Source organism: Tupaia chinensis, unplaced genomic scaffold (assembly GCF_000334495.1).
Source record: "Tupaia chinensis unplaced genomic scaffold, TupChi_1.0 Scaffold000054_1, whole genome shotgun sequence".
Taxonomy (NCBI): domain Eukaryota; kingdom Metazoa; phylum Chordata; class Mammalia; order Scandentia; family Tupaiidae; genus Tupaia; species Tupaia belangeri.
Window position 1 is genome coordinate 10,446,881 of NW_006159512.1, and position 17,080 is coordinate 10,463,960.

At 51.2% G+C, this 17,080-nt stretch overlaps 1 protein-coding gene across 1 annotated transcript in view; it reads left to right on the plus strand.

Annotated features, from left to right (window-relative positions):
* Window positions 1–17,080, plus strand: part of SLC10A4 (solute carrier family 10 member 4) — a 35,686-nt gene that overhangs the window by 12,582 nt on the left and 6,024 nt on the right.

The following is a 17,080-nucleotide window of genomic DNA, read 5'->3' on the forward strand; positions in this document are numbered from 1 at the left end:
ATAGTGGGTGGCCACACTGCAATCCCTTCTCCTCCATTCTCCTCTTGGGATCTTGGACACGCATGCACACACGCCCGGTGTGAGTTTAAGCCACCGGGTCCAGGACTCGAACCGCAGTCGATGACATGGGAGTCCAGTGACATAGCCATTACGCCAGCTGCTAGTCCCAGTGCAAAAAAATGTTGAAATCCATGCACAATTTTTTCCATAATATATATATATAGCTTCCATGAACTTTCTGAAGACCCCCTCCATGCATCTAATTTCTAAATATTCCAAAAGATTAGGCATTTTTTAAAAAAAAGTTATGCGTATTTGGCCACTTGTTAAGAAAGTCTGAGCAAGTACAATAAAAATGCTAGGACAGGACCAGCAGGTGGTATGGGGTTAAGGGGCTAGACTTGCATATGGCCAACTGCTGCTGGCGTCCCTGGCGTGGCCGCCTGCTTTCTCACTCACCCCTTCCCCGTCTCTCTCTGGTGAGCACATGTCTGTTACAGCAAAATAAATAAATAATCATGACGAGGAAAACAAAATACTTATTTGTAAATGCTAGAATCAGGGCCAGCCAGCAGCAGAGTGGTTAAGGCAGCTGAATCCCACAAGGCCGGCAGCGTAGTTGGGATCCTGGGCCTGGCAGCCTTGGAAAGCTGGGTGCACGTGCGTGCCCAAATCCCAAGAGGAGAATGGAGAAGAAGGCATGGCAGGCGGCGGGTGCTTGCTCATTTTCCCTCTCTGTCTCTCCAGGGAGCACACCTGCCCTGAAGCAAATTAAAACAAAACAAAAATGCTAGGGTCAATTTTTAATCCCCCTGTATCCAGCCCCTAGTAAGTTCTCTCTTTAAACCATTAGACACCATTTTGCACAAGTGGTTGGGGAGGGCCACCTGCTGTAACTCTCACAAGTGACGTTCCAGACATGGAGGGCAATGGTTAGCGATGGTAGGTGCTGGTCGGCCCGGCCGTGGGTACTAATTCTAGACCTTGAATGGCGAGACTTATTCAACACTGAGAGTACGAAAAGGGGCATTTAAATATAAAATCAATTGAACCAGCAGGTCGTATGCTGATTAAGGTGCTGGATTCTTACGTGGCGCACTATGTGGTTCAAGTCCTGGACCTGGCTGCTTGAAAACCATGCTGGGCACGTGTAAGTGCATGCCTCAAATCCCAGGAGTGGAGGAGAAGGGATTGTGGCATGGCCAGACACTCAGGGAGTGATTTCTCACTTTCTGTCTGTCTCTCCCTTTCTCTCCAGCGAGTGTATGTGTCCTATGGCAAAAACCTAAAAAATATACATATATAAAATTAATAACAAGTCCGCCTTTTCTTACTATAAGAAGCTAGTAGTTTTATAATTCTACCAATGGGAATGAGTGAGCAAGATTTCGATGATCTGCTTGTTGTATAATAGACAAGAGGATTTAAATTATTCCAGGAGAACTCTACCTTCAAAGAATACTTCACGATAACACGTCTTAAATTCAAAGATACGCTCGTGCTTTTTCTACTTTGTAAGAAGTGACGGAAAAATAAAACAAACCCAATCCGAACCAATTAGTGGAGTCTAATTTTAATAAAACTTCTTTTTCTTTTATCTCGCTTTTGCTCTTTATTGTGTTGTCTGATTATTCAACAGAAGGTAATTTTTCAGAACTGAGCTTCGCAAAATATCACTCCGGGTTTGTTTTATTTTTTTTTTCTCTGTTTAGATCAAATAAAGTCTCAGTTCAATATCCTGCTAGAGCTTTGTAGATATTGGTTTTTTTCCTTTCGGTTTATCAGATGACAAATGCCTCTGATACAAGACTTTCTGCCACACAGAGATCACTACGTGAGGTCCTAGGAGAGACTTCAAGACAGGCAACAAAAAAAGTTGAGGCCAACTCTGTGGCCTGGCAGTGAAGGGACTCGGATCCACAAGGCCAACCGTGGGTCAAGTCCAGTCCTGGTGGCTTGGAAAACATGCCGGTCTGTGTGTGTGAATGCCCCAAATCCTGCCAGGATGGGGCATGAAGGAGAAGGGATTATGGGTGACCACCTTCCGTTGTGGGATACTTTCTCCCTCGCCCTCTCTCCATCCTCTGTCTCTTTCTGGAGTGTGCATGTAACCTCAGGCAAATTAAAAACAAACAAACAAACAAAACAAAAACAGGCTGAAATGTTCGCGTAAAGAATAGGTGAAAATCAGGGTGGGAGTAAATAGTAGAAGATTAGCAGAGAGGCCAGCCCTGAAGTGCAGTGTGCCAGGAGCCGGCTCCCATGTGGCCCGCAGCTCGAATCCCAGCCTGGTAGCTTGGAAAGTGCTCCAGGGACCTGCGTGTGTAGGCCAAAATCCTGATGAGAAGGAGAAATGGACAAAAAGGGATTGTGGGGTGACCACCCCCTGGGCGGTTTTTCTCTCTCTTTCTCTCTTGCATGCTTGCATGTGTGTGCACCCTCTGGCAAATTAAAGGGAAAACATGATTAGCAGAGAAAACAGAGAGCAAAACAGTCTTCAGCGTCAGGCACACCCTCGTCATTAAGTCATTAAGGAGGTGTGTGGAGAGCGCAGGCTCCTCTGGGTCAGACCCAGAGAAGGCACGGAAGGAGGCCTGGCTTCCATCAAATCTGGACTGGTGGCATCTCGGGAAGACTCGGAAGTGTCCAGTGCAATCCGTGACTGAGCGCCGATGAGCTCGCACGTGTGCAGAGCAGCCGGCTGCCGTGCTCGGAGCAGGGTGGGCATGGCATGGCAAGGGAGGACACGGGAGTCGCAGTTCCAAACTGTGGCAGGAGGTGGCAAGCAGCAAGCTGACTCTGAGGTCCCAGGGGAGCTAGGAGGCACGGAGAGCTGCACCCACACTGAGCTCTCCGGGATGGAAGGCTGGTCGACCTCGTGAGAAATCAAGCCGTTAGCAAGCGCTTATGGTCACGGTTCTTCCACTGGCCCCGGGACCTTGGGGCTGCAGCCCAAGAGTACAAGGCACACCCGAGCTAACACAATAGAAGCCGCTGACTCCTAACACCACGTGTATGCAGCTGGATCCCTCATCCCAGGGCTTTGCCACTTAGCGGGCCTGGCCTCGTAGTCAGGGACTCCTTTAGCTGCACCTTGACTAGCTCAGCTAAACAGGGAAAGATTTCTGTCTTCGGTTTTTAATTTGCCAAGGGGTGCGTGCCCTTGCCTGAGAAAGAGAGACAGAGAGAAGGAGAGAGAGAGAGAGAGAGCACCCTTCATCTGGTGGTTATGCTGCGATCCGTCCTACCCCATTTCTTCCTCCTTGAGGGATTTCGGGCATGCACATGTGCCCACTGTGTTTTTCCAGCTGCTGGGTCTGGGACTTGAACCACAGGTCGGCCATGGGGATCCCGCCTCCCCAGCAACCACACCACCAGCTGGCCTCAAACAGAAAGATGTGATGGCTCCCACAGCCAGGAGGGCGGGGACTCCTGGGAGAGGCCCGAGAGGGGCTGGGTGGCATCCATGTGGCCTCGTCATCGCTCCTCTGCTCTATTGTGGCTTTCATTTTGGCTTTGCCCTCCCAGGCCAGGTGACTTCATGAAATGGAACCATGGTTAGGAGCAGTTTCCGGGCTCACAACTCCCAGCTTCCTTTTTATTCCCGCAGAGGCCATGTGTGCTCACCAGAGAGAGAGACAGAGACAGAGAGACAGGGAGAGGAGAGGGAGAAAATGTGTGCTCACCAGAGAGAGAGAGAGACAGAGAGACAGAGAGAGGAGAGGGAGAAAGCGTTCCCCGTGGAGTGTGGACACTCAGCATTCCCTTCTCCAGCTCCGTCAGGGAGGGGTTTGGGGCACGCCTGCACACACACCTGGTGTGTTTTTCAAGGCTCAGGGGCTGAGATTCGAGGCCAGCTGTGTGGGATCTGGCTCCCTGAAGCACTAGGCCTCGGGACGGGGCCTAGTTCTTAATTAGCAAGACCAGGGCTCTTCCTGTGGGTCACAGGGACAGGTCCTAAGTGGCCCCGGGTCAGTCACAGAGGTAAGATGTTGGTCCCTGAGGCCTCGTCCAAGTTTAACTTGCATGGATACAACTCTGAGACCGAACGGAATGAGGGACAAGCGAGAGATGAGAGACGAGAGACCATCCATCTGCCTGGGCGGTGCTACCAGCCACGGAGGCCGCGGAGCTGGGGAAGTGTGAGCCCTGAGGGCTGGGGCTGCCTTCAAACGGAGAGCTGCACCCACACTGAGCTCTCCGGGGATGGAAGGCTGGTCGACCTCGTGAGAAATCAAGCCGTTAGCAAGCGCTTATGGTCACGGTTCTTCCACTGGCCCCGGGACCTTGGGGCTGCAGCCCAAGAGTACAAGGCACACCCGAGCTAACACAATAGAAGCCGCTGACTCCTAACACCACGTGTATGCAGCTGGATCCCTCATCCCAGGGCTTTGCCACTTAGCGGGCCTGGCCTCGTAGTCAGGGACTCCTTTAGCTGCACCTTGACTAGCTCAGCTAAACAGGGAAAGATTTCTGTCTTCGGTTTTTAATTTGCCAAGGGGTGCGTGCCCTTGCCTGAGAAAGAGAGACAGAGAGAAGGAGAGAGAGAGAGAGAGAGCACCCTTCATCTGGTGGTTATGCTGCGATCCGTCCTACCCCATTTCTTCCTCCTTGAGGGATTTCGGGCATGCACATGTGCCCACTGTGTTTTTCCAGCTGCTGGGTCTGGGACTTGAACCACAGGTCGGCCATGGGGATCCCGCCTCCCCAGCAACCACACCACCAGCTGGCCTCAAACAGAAAGATGTGATGGCTCCCACAGCCAGGAGGGCGGGGACTCCTGGGAGAGGCCCGAGAGGGGCTGGGTGGCATCCATGTGGCCTCGTCATCGCTCCTCTGCTCTATTGTGGCTTTCATTTTGGCTTTGCCCTCCCAGGCCAGGTGACTTCATGAAATGGAACCATGGTTAGGAGCAGTTTCCGGGCTCACAACTCCCAGCTTCCTTTTTATTCCCGCAGAGGCCATGTGTGCTCACCAGAGAGAGAGACAGAGACAGAGAGACAGGGAGAGGAGAGGGAGAAAATGTGTGCTCACCAGAGAGAGAGAGAGAGAGAGCGAGACAGAGAGAGGAGAGGGAGAAAATGTGTGCTCACCAGAGAGAGAGAGAGAGAGCGAGACAGAGAGAGAGGAGAGGGAGAAAGCGTTCCCCGTGGAGTGTGGACACTCAGCATTCCCTTCTCCAGCTCCGTCAGGGAGGGGTTTGGGGCACGCCTGCACACACACCTGGTGTGTTTTTCAAGGCTCAGGGGCTGAGATTCGAGGCCAGCTGTGTGGGATCTGGCTCCCTGAAGCACTAGGCCTCGGGACGGGGCCTAGTTCTTAATTAGCAAGACCAGGGCTCTTCCTGTGGGTCACAGGGACAGGTCCTAAGTGGCCCCGGGTCAGTCACAGAGGTAAGATGTTGGTCCCTGAGGCCTCGTCCAAGTTTAACTTGCATGGATACAACTCTGAGACCGAACGGAATGAGGGACAAGCGAGAGATGAGAGACGAGAGACCATCCATCTGCCTGGGCGGTGCTGCCAGCCACAGAGGCCGCGGAGCTGGGGAAGTGTGAGCTGGGGCTGGGGCTGCCCTCTCAGGTCAGTCTCAGCTCCGAGCTGGCCCACCGGCTGTCCCTTCCAGCTGTCCCTTCCTACCAAGCACCTGCACAAGGGCCCAGAGCCCTCCCCACAGCACGGCCCCTGAACGCAGGCCGGCCACGTCTCCTGCTCTCGGCCATTTGTCTTCGGCCTGGGGAAGAGTGCCACGTCATGACCTTTATGAAGAAAAATCAGGATGGCGTTCTGGGCGCTTAAAGGGTTGTCAAGGCCAATTTCATGTGTAAATGAATTTCTCCCACAAGCTGCCGTTAAATCTCAAAAACCCTAGAGGATTACCCTGAACTCTATTAAGACGGGCCTAGGGTGGGCCTGGGGGCTGTCCCTCGGCCAGTCACTGACACTCAGGAGTGGGGTCCTCTAGGGAGGCAGCGACTCAGTCTGGACTTTGTGGAAGGAGCTGGTGGAGGTGACGGTTCCCCCAAACAGGAGAGCTCATCTCCTGGGAGAACGGGGAGCCAGGCCAGGGTAGCGACCCACTGCACTGGCCCCACTAGGGGGCCCGAGGTGGCCCCATAATATCAGTCTGTAAAAGCCCTCCTCCGTTCTGACATCTTGGGGTTCACTCCCCTTCCCTGTCCCTTCCTGGTCCCCTGGGGAGCCACGGCCACGTCTGTCATTGTCTGATGCTCATTCCCTTTAATCCCAACTATGGTAGCCGGCCGGTGTGGGCCCAGGGCCTCCTCCATGTGCTCACACTCCAGCCGTCAGTGGGCTTCAGAGATTCACCGGCCGCGGGTCCCCTCTCGGGTGAAATGGGACCAGTGCTCCTTAGGGAGCAAAATGGCCTGAACCCAGGCTGCGCCCCTCGCCCCTGCCCAGACAGCACCCCTGCCTCTCGCCCCTGCCCAGACAGCCCCCCTGCCTCAAGCTCGCAGCCTCCTCTGGGCCGGTCAGTGTGTTTCTTCAGTTGCTCGTTTTTTTCTTTAAAGAGGTTTTGCCTTAGGGCACGTGCAGGAGCTGCCGCAGAGAGAGACACTAAGGGGGAAGTGAGAACTCACTCCCCAGGGGAGATGGTCACGCCGCCATCCCTTCTCCTCCGTTCTTCAGGGATCGTGGGCACGCACGCACCTGCACATGCCCGGCGTGATTTTTCTTTTTAACTTTCCTTTTTTTTTTTGAGAGAAGTTTTTGCTATAGGGTACATGCCCTTGCCAGACAGACAGAGAGACAGAGAGCAAGAAATCACCTCCCCAGGGGGAATGGCCATACCGCAATCCTGTCTCCTTCATTCTCCTCTCAGGATCTTGGGCATGCACACAGACACTCAGCTTGAGTTTCAAGTTGCTGGGTCCAGGACTCCAACTGTGGTCAACTGCATGGGAGTCCAGTGACATAACTGTTTCACCATCTGCTAGTCCCCTGCTGTGATTTTTTTAAGCCACCAGGTCCAGGTGGAAACTGCAGTTGGCCACGTGGGAGTTCAGCAGCATAACCACTGTGCTGCCTATTGGCCCCGTGCTTTCGTGATTTAACTACGTGGACAGGCCACTGCTCCACGTCAGTCTCTCTCTCTTTTTATTTTATTTTATTTTTTTACTTTTTGCTTTAGGGCATATGTGTTCCACAGAAAGAGAGAAGGAAAGCGAGAAATCACCCCCCCAGAGGGGCGGCCATGCTATAATCTCTTCTCCTCTGTTTTGGGCATGCAAACAAACACACACACACTCACATGCTCAGCATGTTTTCCAAAGCTGCCAGGTCCAGGACTCGAACTGCACAGTCAGCCATGTGGGATCCAGCTGCCTTAACTACCACGCCACCTGCTGGTCCCTCCAGCTCAATCTATCAATGATCATCTGTATCCAGGTAAGATGACCAGATAAAATATTCGGGGCATCTTTACACTAAAATATGTATTTGTTGTTGGCTTGAATTTCTTTTTCTTCTTTTTCTTTTTTGGAGAGGTTTTTGCTATAGGGTGTGTGCGCTTGCAAGAAAGACAGAGACAGACAGAGAGACAGAAAACGAGAAATCACCCCCCAGGGTGGATGGCCACGCTGCAATCCCTTCTCCTCCATTCTCCTCTCGGGACCTTGGGGACGCGTGCACACGCGCCCGGCATGAGTTTAAGCCACTGGGTCCGGGACTCGAACTGCAGTTGGCAACATGAGAGTCCAGCAACATAGCCATTACACTAACAGCTGGTCCCCGTTCACTTGAATTTCTAATGTACCCAGGCAGCCTAGACTTTGATTTGCTAGAGCTGGGAAACCTACCAGGGCGGCTTCTGCAGGCGTGACCTCTGCGGGGCAATCTGTAGGGCAGTCTGCGGGGCAGTGACCTTCCCTAGCAGGTCACCTGCGCCTGAACTCACCAGAGCACAAGCCATGCCCTTGCTGACGCGGTCTCCGACTTCCACGCCCGCTGAATGAACATAACATTGGGGATGAGTGCTTTAAGTGGTATACCTCTTGGACACAGAAAGTAGTCCTTGGTTATATCTTATTTTTATTTAATTTTAATTTTTATTCTTTCTATGAGCAAGACAGAGACAGAAAGAGAGACAGAACCTCAGCAAGGTCCTAATGCCATGACCTAAACCCAACCTCAGTGAACCCTGGACCTCAGGCCTGAACACGCCTGGAACATAGATGGAGGTCACTGAACCCTAGCCTGGAGCTTTCCCATGTGGGCCACCTCGTTGGGGGACAGGTTTCGTAGCTGAGCGATGTCTGGCCCCTGCCTCCTGCATATAGCTATCACTAGCAGGTTATTAAAGTATAATTAATACTATTAGCAACTGACATTTACTCAGCAAAATAGACTTCATTGTATAAATCAAATCTAACCACCAGCCATGCGGCTGTAAGATCCCACCTAGCTAACGGTCAGTTCTATTGGATGGATCTCTGATCAAAATGACAAACACAAAATCTCTGGCTTCCTTTCAGCAAAAGTAGTTGCGACAGTGCTGTGATCCGGGCTGCTCAATACACTTAGACAGCTGGGCTGTGCTACTACACCCGGACAGGCGGGCCCGTTCCGACCACTGTGTCTGAAGTGGGTTGGTCGCTAATTGTGACGTCTGGTGGTGTGTACTTTTCAGTAGCTATCACACAACACCACACTGAATAACCTAATTCTTTTATTTGTCTTCTACTTTATTATAGGGCATGCATGCTTACCAGAGAGAGAGAGAAAGAGAGACAGAGAGAGGGAAAGTGAGACGTCACCTCTCAGTGGGGCTGACCATACCACAATCCCTTCCCTTCCATTCTCTTGGGGTTTCAGGCATGCACACACACCTGGCATGGTTTTCAAGCTCCAGGCCAGGCCTTGAACTACGCAGTCAGCCGTGTGGGATCCAGCTATCTTATCTCCATGCCACCAGCTGGTTGTAATTCTAGCAGCACATTAAATACATGCTGGGAAGCAACAAGACACACCACAACATGATAATACAGATCTGGCTTAATCGGGTATATTTACCCTGACTTTCGTTTACTCTGAACACTCCTATGGATGAATGATAAAGTACAATTTTTTTTTTTTTTTTAGTTTTTGCTATAGGGCACATGTGCTCACCATAAAGACAGAGAGAGGTAGAAAGTGAGAAATCACCCCCCCCCCCAGGAGGGATGGCCATGCTGCGCAATCCCTTCTCCTCCATTCTCCTCTCGGGATCTTGGGCACGCACGCACACGCGCCCGGTGTGAGTTTAGCCCTTCAGTCCGGGACTCGAACCACAGCTGGGAGTTCAGTGACATAGCCATTACGCCAACTGCTGGTCCCCCAATTTAAAGATGAAACCACGCGTGTGATTGTGAACGCTTCATACGGTGAATACTGACCAACTGTGGGAGGAGACAGAGATGAGAAAGGGATTCCCGAGACCCGCATGGACTGAGAGGGGCATCTCTACCCAGGAAAACGGGCCGCGAGTCCCAGCAGGCGTTACACGGGCAGGGCGTCAAGTAGGGAGTGGCTGTGTATACTCCACATACTGTTGGGTCATTTCAGATCGTTTCTTTGAGGGTGCGGTGCTACGGAGGGAGATGAAGAGAAGATGAAAGAACGCAAAGCACTGGGCCAGCGAGTGGCATGGGAACTGAGGTTCAAGTCTCAGCCCCCAGAGGCCGGAAACATCATACCAGGCCTGTGTGTGTGTGTGTGCCCCAAATCCCAGGGGAGCACGGGGGAGAAGGGACTGCAGCGCGGCCATTCCACCCGAGGACGGTCATCTCACCTTCCCTCTCTCTGACTCTTGGTCTCTCGCCAGCAAGAGTGTGGGTCCTATGGCAAAAATCTTAAAAGAAGAGAAAGAAAAAGAAAGCCCACAAGCAGAATTGTACTAGCACAATGCCTTCCCCAGAGGTAGAATCCAGCCCCTCGCCACCGTCAGAGCTGTCAGAGGACTGAGGGCCTATGCCTCCGGGGCTAAGTTTTCTACTTGAGAATCTTTGTCAATTTGATTTTATTTAAGTTCCACTGATGTTTTTTTAAAGAATTATTTTATTTAACTTTATTTATTATTTTCCAGTTTGATCAGAGAGGGAAAGTGAGAAAGCAAGCCGCCAGGTCCAGGACTTGAACCATGGTCGGCCATGTGGGAACCTAGTGCCTTTAACCAGCATGCTACCTGCTGGCCCCAACCCAAGTTCCACTAATGTTTAACCACTAGAAAAGTAGAACTTTTTCTGATTAATAATAGAAACAGAAAAAAACTTCATCTGTTATGGACTGCCTGTGTCTGTCAGCCTATGGTCTCCTCTATTGTTTATACTCCGGAACTCCCCCTTTGTCACTGGGGAATGTATTTGCTCTCTGGATTTATGTATTTATTTCCCAGAGGGCACCAGCACTCACCAGAGAGAGAGACATGGGGCGTGGTCACACTGCAGCCCCTCTCCTCCGCTTCCCTACCCTGTCATGAAGTGGGGCACACACTCACTCATCTGGTGTTTTCCAAGCCGTGGGTCTGGGATTTGAACTGCATGGTCACCCACGTAGGACCCAACTTCCCTAGTCACTAGACCAGCGGGCTGGCCCATCATTAGAAATTGTTCTAGAAGTGTCTCGGACCTTCTTTGGAATCGGAGGAAAGACATGGACCCACCTCCCAGATACAAACTAAAGCAAGCCCGTAGCTGGCAAAGTCGCTGCAGCACTTCCGAGAGTCGAGCGCACCCACGGGCCACTGTAAAACCCAGTCTGCAGATCTGCGTGGCAGCCCTGTGCTCTTTTTTTTTTTTTTTTTTAAGGGAGATTTTTGCCATAGGGCATGTGCGCTCGCTGGAGAGACAGAATTAGAGAGACAGAAGGTGAGAAATCACCCCCCAGGGGGATGGCCACACCGCAGTCCCTTCTCCATTCTCCTCTCAGGATCTTGGGCATGCACACACACGTGCCTAGTGTGAGTTTTAAGTCGCTGGGTCTGGGACTTGCACCATGGTTGACTACGTGGCAGTCCAGCGACATAGCCATTATGTCATCTGCTGCGCTCCTGTGTTAAATACCCACCTAACACTGGGCTTAGGAGGCTTTAGAATTTAAAGGCTTGGATTGGAATCAGGGCTTGGTGCTACTCAGGGTGCCCTGGCAAACTTCTAACCGTGCTAAGCCTGCTGTAGGGGTTAAATGGGATGATCCTTGTGAAGGCTGAGAACATCGCCCAGTCCAGAACACAGTGAGTGATCAGTGTGGCTCTTCGCGTTATTATTATTTTAATTCCTGGGTTGTTTCTGGAAATGGAATTACTGGGCCAAAGGGTTGTAGTCTTAGGGCTACTGTCATCTACTACCAAGTGTTGTTGTTTTTTTTTTTGAGAGAGACATTTTGCTATAGGATACATATGCTCCCCAGAAAGAGAGAGATAGGAAGCATGAAATCACTGCCCTGGAGGATGGCCACGTTGCAATCCCTTCTCATCCATTCTCCTCTTGGGATTTTGGGCACGCAGCACAGGGGCCTGAAGTGAGTTTCAAGCCGTGGGGTTCGGGACTCAAACCGCAGTCAGCCATGTGCGAGTCCAGAACCATGACCACTATGCCACCTGCTGGCCCCCACCAAGTGTTCTGTAAGGGACATACCATGACAGAATGAGAGTGCTGAGCTCATTTTGCCCTTGCTACCATAATGTCATTTATTTGAATCTTTTCCAGTGCTGCAAAAATGGCCTCTAATTGTCCAGTTTAGTTCCTCTGGTCACTAGCGAGTATAAACTGTTATAAGTACTTTGTATTGATCTGTCATTTGCCTTTTTTCCTATCGTGGTGTTTGTTCTTATTAATATGGAAAACTGCTTTATAAATTAATGAGATCGGCTCTTGCTATTACATACACTGCCGATATTTTTTCTTAAATTGTAATTTGCTTTTAATTTTTAGATGATGTTTTGCCCTGGTCTTTTTTTTTTTTTTTTTTTAAGGGAGATTTTTGCCATAGGGCATGTGCGCTCGCTGGAGAGACAGAATTAGAGAGACAGAAGGTGAGAAATCACCCCCCAGGGGGATGGCCACACCGCAGTCCCTTCTCCATTCTCCTCTCAGGATCTTGGGCATGCACACACACGTGCCTAGTGTGAGTTTTAAGTCGCTGGGTCTGGGACTTGCACCATGGTTGACTACGTGGCAGTCCAGCGACATAGCCATTATGTCATCTGCTGCGCTCCTGTGTTAAATACCCACCTAACACTGGGCTTAGGAGGCTTTAGAATTTAAAGGCTTGGATTGGAATCAGGGCTTGGTGCTACTCAGGGTGCCCTGGCAAACTTCTAACCGTGCTAAGCCTGCTGTAGGGGTTAAATGGGATGATCCTTGTGAAGGCTGAGAACATCGCCCAGTCCAGAACACAGTGAGTGATCAGTGTGGCTCTTCGCGTTATTATTATTTTAATTCCTGGGTTGTTTCTGGAAATGGAATTACTGGGCCAAAGGGTTGTAGTCTTAGGGCTACTGTCATCTACTACCAAGTGTTGTTGTTTTTTTTTTTGAGAGAGACATTTTGCTATAGGATACATATGCTCCCCAGAAAGAGAGAGATAGGAAGCATGAAATCACTGCCCTGGAGGATGGCCACGTTGCAATCCCTTCTCATCCATTCTCCTCTTGGGATTTTGGGCACGCAGCACAGGGGCCTGAAGTGAGTTTCAAGCCGTGGGGTTCGGGACTCAAACCGCAGTCAGCCATGTGCGAGTCCAGAACCATGACCACTATGCCACCTGCTGGCCCCCACCAAGTGTTCTGTAAGGGACATACCATGACAGAATGAGAGTGCTGAGCTCATTTTGCCCTTGCTACCATAATGTCATTTATTTGAATCTTTTCCAGTGCTGCAAAAATGGCCTCTAATTGTCCAGTTTAGTTCCTCTGGTCACTAGCGAGTATAAACTGTTATAAGTACTTTGTATTGATCTGTCATTTGCCTTTTTTCCTATCGTGGTGTTTGTTCTTATTAATATGGAAAACTGCTTTATAAATTAATGAGATCGGCTCTTGCTATTACATACACTGCCGATATTTTTTCTTAAATTGTAATTTGCTTTTAATTTTTAGATGATGTTTTTACTACACAGTCTAAAATATTTATGTAGCCATATCTGCTGAGCTTCCACAATGATTTCTTCTATTGTTTTTTTGCTTAGAAAGATTTTCCTGGGACTAATGGTTAGCATAATGGCTATGTCGCCGAACTCCCATGTAGCCAACCACGGTTCAAGTCCCGGACCCGGTGGCTTAAACTCACGCAGGCGTGTGTGCGTGCGTGCCCAAGATCCCGAGAGGAGAATAGAGGAGAAGGGGTTGCAGCATGGCCATCCCCCCCTGGAGGGTGATTTCTTCCTTTCTGTCTCTCTGTCTCTCTCTGTCTTTCTGGCAAATGCACAGGCCCTATAGTAAAAACTTCCCCCCAAAATAAAAAAAGATTTTCCCATTGAACGAGGAAACCCGCAGGCCCTGCAGTAGTGCAGTGCTCCGTGCTGCTCCGTGAGGTGGAGGCCCCGTGGAAGACCCGGGCTTGGTTCCCAGGTCAACGTGCACAGCAGGACACACTGTAAGTCCTGGCAAACCAGGAGGGACGGGGTGGCCGGGAGCATGAAGCCTATTGAGGGTGCTCGTCTTCCTCCTTCCTCCTTCTCTTATTAATGAGATAAATACTAGCCTATATTTTTCTCCCAGATTTTGTTGCATTATTATTATTATTATTTATTTAAGAGAGATTTTTTTCCTATAGGGTGTGTACACTTGCTGAAGAGACAGAGAGACAGAAAGCAAGAAATCACCCTCCCAGGAGGGGACAATCAAGCTACAATCCCTTCTCCATGCTCCACTCGGGATTTTGGGCACGCACAGACACGTGGCGTGAGTTTCAAGTCCCAGGTCTGGGACTTGAACTGCAGTTGGCCATGTGGAGAGTCCAGCAATGTAGCCATTATGGCATCTGCTGGTCCCGTGTCATTATTATTATTACTGGATTAGTTTTGATGTATGCTGTGCAATAAGGCTTTACATTATTTCCAGGTACCTCGGGTACTTTTCAAGTGTGCTGTCCCCTCTCTACCCGGTCTCTCCTCTGGGTGAACCAGCTTCTCCTTTTCAGCCACCAGGTTGGGATAGAAACAGCACCAGGGACCCCAATCTGTTTGACGATGCCGTGACTCCTAGAGAATCCACTGTTTTCCAATTCCTTTTTTTTTTTTTTAAGAGAGACGGCAAGAAATCACCTCTGGAAGGGATGGCCATTCTGCAATCATTTTCCTCCATTCTTCTCTTGGGATTTTGCTCAGGCCTGGGTTATAATCCAATGGGTCCAGGTCTCAAACTGTGGTCGACTGCATGGGAGTCCAGCGACATAATCATTCCATCTGCTGGTCCCTAATTCTAAACTGAGTAAGGAGGTCAGAAAGAAGAGGGGAGGCAGGCACCAGCACTTGCCACACATTGACTGCACACCAGCAGGCGTGAGGACAGGTCTGCCGGCTCAGGAAGCCCCAGGACTGCAGGTTGAGCGTGACCCCGTTACGCTCCCAGCTGATCTTCGCGCTCACGGCTCACTGCACACCAAGTGGGTCTCAAACCCAGGAGGAGCTGTGAGATGAACTGTCGGCTCCCACTGACTGCGCCTTAGTGTGGTTGGGGGGGGGGGGTGGGGGGGGGGGCTGACATCATTAACTCAGGGGGGTCCCTGCGGCCTACGGTGGGGGCTGCACCTCGGCTCTAGCTGGGCATTCCTAGCAGATCTTGGCTGACCGCGTCCTGGGGTTTCCAGAAGGGGAAGACTGGCTGGGCCTCACTTACCGAAAGCTCACTGCTCGGTTTCTGCACAGGCCACCCCTGCTGAATGTGGGTAGCGTGTTGCACCGTGCATCTGAGTAGCTTGCCTTTACCTGCATAAGCTAAAGGTCACTCCAGGCTCTGGACGTTAATATCTACATTGTTTTCTGGGCAAGGCCGTGTTATCTCCCGAGGGCTGGGAGAAAGTCTGCCCTCCGGAGTTCATTGCGAATGAGAGTGTGACATGCTGGGGCTGGCGCGTGGTCTCCGGGTTAAGGGAGCTGGACCTCACGTAGCTGGCTGTGGTTCGAACCTCAGCTCGGCAGCTTACAAAATACACTGGGCGCATGTATGTGCATCACCAAATTCCGACAGGATGAAGAAATGGAGAAGGGCTTATGGGACGACCACATCCCATTATGGGGCGCTTCCCCCCACCTCCACTCTAGCCAGTGCAGACTCACAACCTTTAGCAACTAAGAAAACACACACACACACACACACACACACACAAAACAAACAAACAAACAAAAAAACAAACAGTGTGCAGGTGACCAGCAGATGGCATAATGGTCGTTACTGGACTTCCACATAGCTGACTGCAGTTCAAGTCCCAGACCTGGCAGCTTAAAACTCACGCTGGGGGAACCAGCAGTTATAGCGTAATGGCTATGTCGCTGGATTCCCATGTAGTCGACCCCGGTTCGCGTCCCGGACCTGGTGGCTTAGAACTCACGCTGGGTGCGTGTGTGTGTGTGCCCAAGGTCCCGAGAGGAGAAGGGAGAAGGGATTGCGGCGTGACCATCCCCCTGGGGGGTGATTTCTCGCTTGCTGTCTCTATGTCTCTGTCTGTCTGGCGAGCATACACGCTCTATAGCGAAAAACTCTCAAAAAAAAAAAAAAAAGCCTCACACTGGGTGCGTGTGTATGTGTACCCAAAATCCCAGGAGAAGAATGGAGAAGGCATTGCAGAGTAGCTATCTCCCACTTTCCCTCTCACTATCTCTCTCTGGTGAGCACACACACCCTACGGCGAAAACCTCTACCAAAAAAACATGTGCAATAATGCTGTGAATGTAGTCTCGTTTTTCCTATTCTGTCATGTTCATGAAATTTGGAGAAGCGGAAATGCAGGCTCTGAGCGCTGTGAGCTGCTCTGTGTCAGGAAAGGGGCAGGGGCTTCAAGTCCACCCCACCACCGGCTCAGGCTCAGCCTCCATTTCAGCGGAGACACTCCTCCAGCTGTGCTCCACTCTGTCCCTTGTGGTCCCTGCAGGGAGGGCTCCAGGCACCTGGAGGGCCTCCGTAAAATCCCCATCTCCATTCCTGAGAACCAAGTGATTGAGTGATTCGTTCTGGGATAAACCTGTCTGAGGCTGGAATCCCACACTTTATATTTTTCCAATCCTTTCATCCTAATGCCAGCACTTTTGTCGTAGCATTGTCACTTCAGAGCGCTGACTTCCCAAGCACGGTTTTTCTGGGGGGTTGTCACTGCCCCCTCTAAGGACTCAGCAGTTCTTAAGCTTTGGGGGGTGAGGGTGAGGCTGAGACGTCCCTGTGCCTGGGCCTCTGCCTTTGTAAACCTGAGCTGGTGGGGGGCCAGCAGGTGGTGTGGTAGTTGTCACACTGGACTTCCACATGGTCGACCAGGGTTCAAGTCCAGACCTGGGGGCTTGCATTATCACCTCCCCGGTCTCTGGTACGTGCATGTGCCCTGTAGCAAATTACAAATAATGATGATAAATAAATTTTGAAAAAAACATCAAACCTGTGAAAGGAGTATCTAAGGCTTTGCGGCGGGAATCTAATGAAAATGCACGCGCTCTGGCAAGGTTGCCTGGCTCCACAGCCGCCTGCATTATTATTATTACTTTCCACTTGGAAACTGAACAGGGAGATCCGCAAGAACTGTTTGCAGATCCACGCCAGATACTGTGGTGCTGTCTGGATGCTCGTCCGTCCCCCTCCTGGCGGCGGGCTCTTTCCAGCCTGCGCGGCCTGAGCGTCTAGATGAGCCTCCCCGCCCCCACTTCTGTGTCTGGGGCTCAAGATTTCATTATCAAAGAGGCAGAGCGCCTCGCAGGCCCTGATGCGCAGCCGGCCGCGTCTTCTCTCCTGTCCTTTGTCAGACTCGGTTCCGCCCCTGGCTACACTCGACCAGAACCACTCACTGGTGATTAAAAGGAGGGGACGGCGGCGGGCGGGGCCTGCGGGCTCGGGCCGGGCGCCCACCCCGCGCTGATTGGGCTCGGCCTGGGGCTGCGCCTG